Consider the following 6,866-nt stretch of genomic DNA (forward strand, 5'->3'; position numbering starts at 1 on the left):
ATTTAGTCTTTGTACCTTAATTAGTCATTAATTTCACAAAATTATCTATCCAAAATTCAATTCACCTATATAGCAACTCCGTAAATATTTAATAAAAATTTACGGACTCGATTTAAGGAATCAAGGTCCCGATGCCTTATTTTCCCAAACCACTGACTTTAGGATCAAACCACTTTTACTTTAACTAATTGTCCAATTAGCATGTTTACCATATCAAAATCCAATATATCACCATATTAAACCAATAAATATTATTAAATAATATTTACTGACTCGATCATCGAAATGCAGGGTTTTGAGACCATCATTTTTGGTACCACTAAAAAATGAGTTGTTACAAATTTTGTTAAAATGATATTTAATTAAGGTATAGGGACTAAATTGTAAAAGTTTACCTCTATAGATTTTCAAATGGATAAAGGAATAGATTTGCAATTAGACCATTTTAATTGCTTCAAACGGTGGTAGTGGATGACATAATCTACTAACTTTTGTTAATCATGCTTAAGCTTAATTAATTAAGGGTTAATTAAGTTAATTGTGATTAATTAAATTTTAAACAAGGTATATAAGTTAAAATTAGTGCTTGTCATCTTTAATTATTCTTCTCCTTCATTGAAAGAACATTCATAAAAACCTAAGGAAGTCATTTTAAGTTTCAAAGCTTTTGGTCGCTAAATTCCAAGGTAATTTAAGTCCTTTTCTTATATATATATATATATTTATGTTTTTAAGGTCATGGGAGCTTGATTTAGCTGGCCCATGTACCAATTTGCAAAAAATTTAATCTTTTTGAAAGTTTTCATTGATGATTTTTTGAAGAACTTGGTATTAAATTGTTAGATATTAAGCTTATATGTGAAAAATGACAAGATTGTAATATTTAATTGTTAGTTTTTGAACATAAGGACTAAAGTGTATAAATTGTGAAATTAATGTGTCTGTAATGATAGATAATAAAAGGTCATAGAAGGATGTAATTGAGGTCGATTTTAAATAAAATGAAAAATTTTAGGGGCATTTGAAAAATAAAATTGAACTGGTTCATGCATATTATGGGATGTTATTGTAGGTAATCGGGGTAAAGCAAAAAATTTTGATTAGTCCTTAAAGTCTCGTTTGTTGTTGTTTTTCTAGGTAAGTTCATATGAAACTTACTATTTTTTTCATGTTGTATTGAATTGTATTTATTCTATTGATTTGTGTAGTTTCAAATGAAAATTAATGAATTGTGGCAAATTTGGGCATTAGTTGGACTAAATTTTAAAGTATGAGTATAATGCTTAATATGAACAGATACAAGGTACCAAAATGAATATAAATTATTTACAGGATTTCTATGATATGTGAATATTGATACAAGATATGAAATGGTACAACTAAGACTATAATGCCTGTGTAAACTTAATAAAAGATTAGGGTACGTATGACGTGCCATTAGGGTCAAATATGGAATCGATTAGGGACTTACATGGTATTTTGAGATCCAACATTTATTTCAAATTCTCTATTTATATGTATCATTGGTTTAGCCTAAGCTACTAACCTCATTATGATATCAGCTTATGTGAGAAAAATATTCTCGTGCATCTGAGTTCGATTTACTAAGGTTTTTTTGGGCAAAAATGTAATTTAATAGAATGGAATTATTGAAACAGTTAAATATGAATTGGTTTACATATGTTTTCAAATTGATTATGAAGTAGTTGGTATATGTTACTAAATTGAATTTTTGTATATGGTTTGTAATATAAGCTCTTGATATGTAAATTGACTAACCATTGATTGTATATGATGATTTGCACATGATACTATAAAGAATGCCAATATATTTTAAATGCTTAGTTTCTTAAAATGTCAAGGTAAGTTAAGTAAATTTCATATGAACTTACTAATCATTCAATATGCTTACCCGTTGCTTCCCTTTTCTTGTAGCTTGTCACTTTGTGGAACATGTTAAGCAGATCATACGGAAGCTCAGACTATCATGTTTTTGAACTGATAGCTTTTTGATCATTTTAAGTTCAAAATTGTGAGATGTACATAGGTGTTTTGTAAACGCTAGCTTTGAAAGTTGAACATAGTTGAAACTTACCTAATGCATGATTTTGGTAAAGCAAATGCCTAATTAAATAGGTATGTTCCGGTAAACATGTTAGAGACTTGGTTGTGGAATTTGAAATGGCATATATGGTATGTAGTTTCGTATGTTTTAGGAAGTTTTGTGATAGATAAATGTTGGCTATTGGCAGATGGTTTGGTATTTATTCTTGAGTAATCGAATGATATTTTAATGGTTAAATAAATGGAATAAGTTGATATAAGGATGATTGTGGTTATTTGTAAATGTTTTAGTATGTGTTTGAAGTGTTTTGGTGCAGGTAAAGTTAGCCAATTGTTCACAAAAATTACAAGTTGTGTGGAAGCTTGAAATAGGTATCAAATAGCTCAAAATTTTACCAAAACAAAGTCCATGTCTCGACATACAACTTAGCTTGTCTCAACGTAGGCCAAACAGTGAGTCACGTAGCGACATCGAGTGGCCTGAAGTTATAAGGTGACATACTATTTTCATGATGTCATGACGTGGAGAAAGTGATGTCGCGACACCGGCCCTGAAGTTTTAAAACTTTACAATTTGGTCGTACTTCAATGCTCGAGGTAACAAAAGAGCGTTCATAAGCTCGATTAAAGCTCGATTTTATTTGTTTAATCATAAATGAACATGATTGGCGTTTATTTGCATGTGCTGTAACACCCCATACCTGACTTGATCACTGGGCCCGGGTACCATATACCATAAGATCCCATTAATCTTTACTATTCATCCATATTAAGTTTACATTCAAAACAACTTATTCACCTAAGCCTATTTGCGACTAATACATACACTAAGAAAATTCATGATAACTTCCTATGGCCTTAATTTCTGTGTACAGTTTCATTATTCAAATATGGTTCTACAAGTTTTATGTTTGCCTAAGCCCACAAGATGATGCCTCTACAAGTGCCACTCTATACACGTATAGCTTCTTCTACGTTACACTAATTAGGTAATGGCTGGCTTGGTCCCTCCACTCAATTCTCTTGTCATGCTTTATCTTGCGATTCAGCAGTAAACCTATTAGTTTTGATGAACTTAGTGAGAATATGCTTAATAGTATTATATAGTCAATTTGCAAGAGAATGATAAGAAACAAGTTTTGGGCAGAGATTTCAACTCCTTGTATTCCCTTGGTTTATCGTAGAGCTTGCTTGAGATGTTTTCCCTCTATTTCTCTTACAGCTTTTAAATGTCTCGACTCAACATTACTATGAGACATATGCGCATTCCTTCATGATTTTGATCACTCGAGGAGGTCACCTAACTCTACCATACCTTGACTTTACCTTATTACTCATTCTTCGCTATATTTGGTGAACTATTACCTACTAGGTAGTCAGTAGACTTATTTCACCTCTGCGGATTCACACCTGTGGATCCCTTATGAAATCTGTGGCTTCTCTGACGAACTTGATTTTCATACTGTTGGCCTCACTTCGCATTTTTCCTTGGCACCTCATGTATGCATACATAAAATTCATCGTGTCATTTATGTTATTCTTTCAATCTTAGTCCATGGCGTACCTTTGGTTTAGAGAATTTCCCCTTTTGAGGTCTCACATCTTACTTCTTGGTGGACCTTTTCGTATTACCGTTCTGGTGGACTTCCTGTAATTTCATAACATCATACCACCATTGTTTGAATTAGCATAATCCTCATGTTTTATGTTCTGGTGGATTATCTGTGCTTGCGTACCAGTGAACTTCCCTTTGGTTTCCTTAACCTTGCTAAGCTCTTACACCCTTCTTTCCCCGTATTCCCTTAGTCTTGGCGGACCACCCTGTGTTTGCTGTCTTGGAGGACTTACTCTGTTCCGTGTTTATTGTCCTGGAGAACTTACTCTATTCTGTGTTTACTGTCCTAGAGGATTTACTCTGTTCTGTGTTTACTATCTTAGAGGACATACTCTGTGGATGCCATAGAGTTTTTCATCCATGGTCTTATACCACTTTTCCATCCTGTCATATTAGCTTATGATGCCATGGAGTCTTTCATCCCTGGTCTTACTCATCATACCTAGTTGTCATAGCATCTTTTATTTACAATTTTATTACACCGTATACCTTATACCTTGCTGCCATGGCGTCTTTCATCTATAGTCTTTGTAACGCCCCTAACCCGTACCCGTCGCCGGAGGGTTAAAGAGTATTACCTTATACAAAAGAGTCATATCAAGAATAATTAGGTAAAGTGATTCATTCTTAAGTTCAATTCGCATCAGACATTGAAAACTTTAATCAAATCTCAACCACATATTCACATTAACCATTTGGAACACATATAGTAATTTATCAAGCCATTTTCGCATGGCTATACATATACACATATCATCAAAAAGATAATTATTTAACAACAAATAGTCAAGCCTATACATGCCATTATCGAAATTTAACTACTAGAGTACCAAAAATCTTAGATAGTATGGACGACTTCGACTTTGAGATCCCCGAGACCGTAGCTGACGAACCAAATCTATAAAATAGAGGATTAAAACAACAAGTAAGCATTACTAAACTTAGTAAGTTTTAAGCATTTCAACATTCAAAACATGTCATTTAAATCGAACAATAAATATTACTAAATTCGTATTCTAATTACAATCACTAGGCCGAATATACACAAGTATACCACACATAAAGGTTATTGGCCGAATATATTTATACATAAGGAAATTTTCAGCACATGATTCACATTACTTTATGGCTCATACAATTGATTTAACTCGCACATTTTCATATAATGACAAACATCGACCGAATAGAACATTCTCTGTTTATAGATATAATAATCTTCCACACCAATATATATAGTTATTTGATACTAATAACTCACCTAGAAATCAATTTACATATAAGTACATAATGCGTACCTGGACATTATCATGTATCATACATAATCAATAATAGTTTGCTTCGAACATTCGCATTTGTGATCTTACTCGATTCACCGGCGTTAAGCCTGCTAGGTTTATAACCCGGATATATTTTACCAGCACAAAGCCTACGGGATTTAACCCAGATATATTTTACCAGCACAAAGCCTACGAGATTTAACCCGGATATATTTTACCAGCACAAAGCCTGCGGGATTTAACCCGGATATATTTTATATTATATATCGAATGCTAAACATATTTATCCATGTGATAACTCGGCTCACATAACATATCACATTTATACTTCATTTGAATATAAACACAAAAAGAAAACACACCTTCAATATAACATCGGTTCAACACTTATACGCAAGAACACATAACCATTTATTTGTCTTAGCCTAACTCCTACTATCCATTCAGTTATATGCCATATATTCAATCTATTTATCATACTTATTTCATTATATCAATTATCTAATAACTGTAATTACTCAAAACTTACCTCGTATATTTTTGAACAGTTGCAGATAGGGTATTTGGTTACTTTCTCCTTTCCCTTATCGGATCTAATTCCTCTTTGCTCTTGAGCTTGATTCAAACAAATGAATTTGTTTTAATCATTTCGAACATCAAAGGAAATTTTAAAGCACATAACCTTTATACTCAATAATGAAACCAAACCATATACCTAATTATTTTAATACATCACTTTAAGCACACATATTAACTATCATACACCCATTTCACATGCCAAGTTACAATGAATAGAAATACATACACACCAATAATTTAATTACCCATTTCGATCTTATAGGGTAACTTCAATACATCATGTTTATACAATTTTCCATACACGTACCGCATATTCAACAACCCAAAATTACTCTTACATATAATCCATTATAACCATTCCATAGGTATAAAACTTAGTTGTCCTTAGCATAATTGCATATAGTAACACCCAAATCATCAATTATTTTAACACACATAACATAAAGGGTTAACTAAAACTCCATTCACTTATAAGATATTAACCTTGATAAGCTCATACCATGAACATAGCTAACCGAATTCAAGTAGAGAATTAATTACAACCACGTATACACTAATATATATTTATAGCATGCTTTAATATCTTATATATCCCATTCGGCCCTAACCGCTCAAACTTAGCTTTTATATACAAATTCCATCTCATGATCAAATGTAACAATTTACACATAGGTTACATTATTGCCAAACAATGACTGAATATGCATATCAAATAATTAGATTACTTAACACCTAACTCACATAACCAAAGTATATATAACCTTAATGTCCAAATATGAATACCACCCAAAATTCTTATGATTTAACCCTTAACCCCATTTTGCCGAATATTCATTAAATATTTAGTTCACATACAAATACTTAAACGATTTGAAAATTTCCTTTAACCAAGCATACATTCGGCAATGGCCACAACGACTTAACAAGTCTTAGAAACATTTTTTATCATTTTAACTTCATCTTATTACCCCCAAAGACCGAATGTATATATATATAATAATAATAATAATAATGCTGAATGCCATTAACTAATAAAGCCACACATACAACTTATATACAACATTCATCCTTACATAGCCTATAGCTCATTCGGCCATTCCTCACTCAAACCTAACAAAGCTTCATATCACACTCCTATGACCGAGCACACATATACTTACATTCCAATACTCATAACATTTAAAAATCACATTCTAAATAAAAGAATCATAACAATGCCGAATCCTTAGGTGTTCAAATATCTAATTTATTCAATTCAACACATGTAAACAACATTAGTTCAAGATCTCAAACATCTTCATTTTCGACTATTACACCAATACACAAGATGA

This window comes from Gossypium hirsutum, chromosome A06 (genome assembly GCF_007990345.1).
Source record: "Gossypium hirsutum isolate 1008001.06 chromosome A06, Gossypium_hirsutum_v2.1, whole genome shotgun sequence".
NCBI lineage: Eukaryota > Viridiplantae > Streptophyta > Magnoliopsida > Malvales > Malvaceae > Gossypium > Gossypium hirsutum.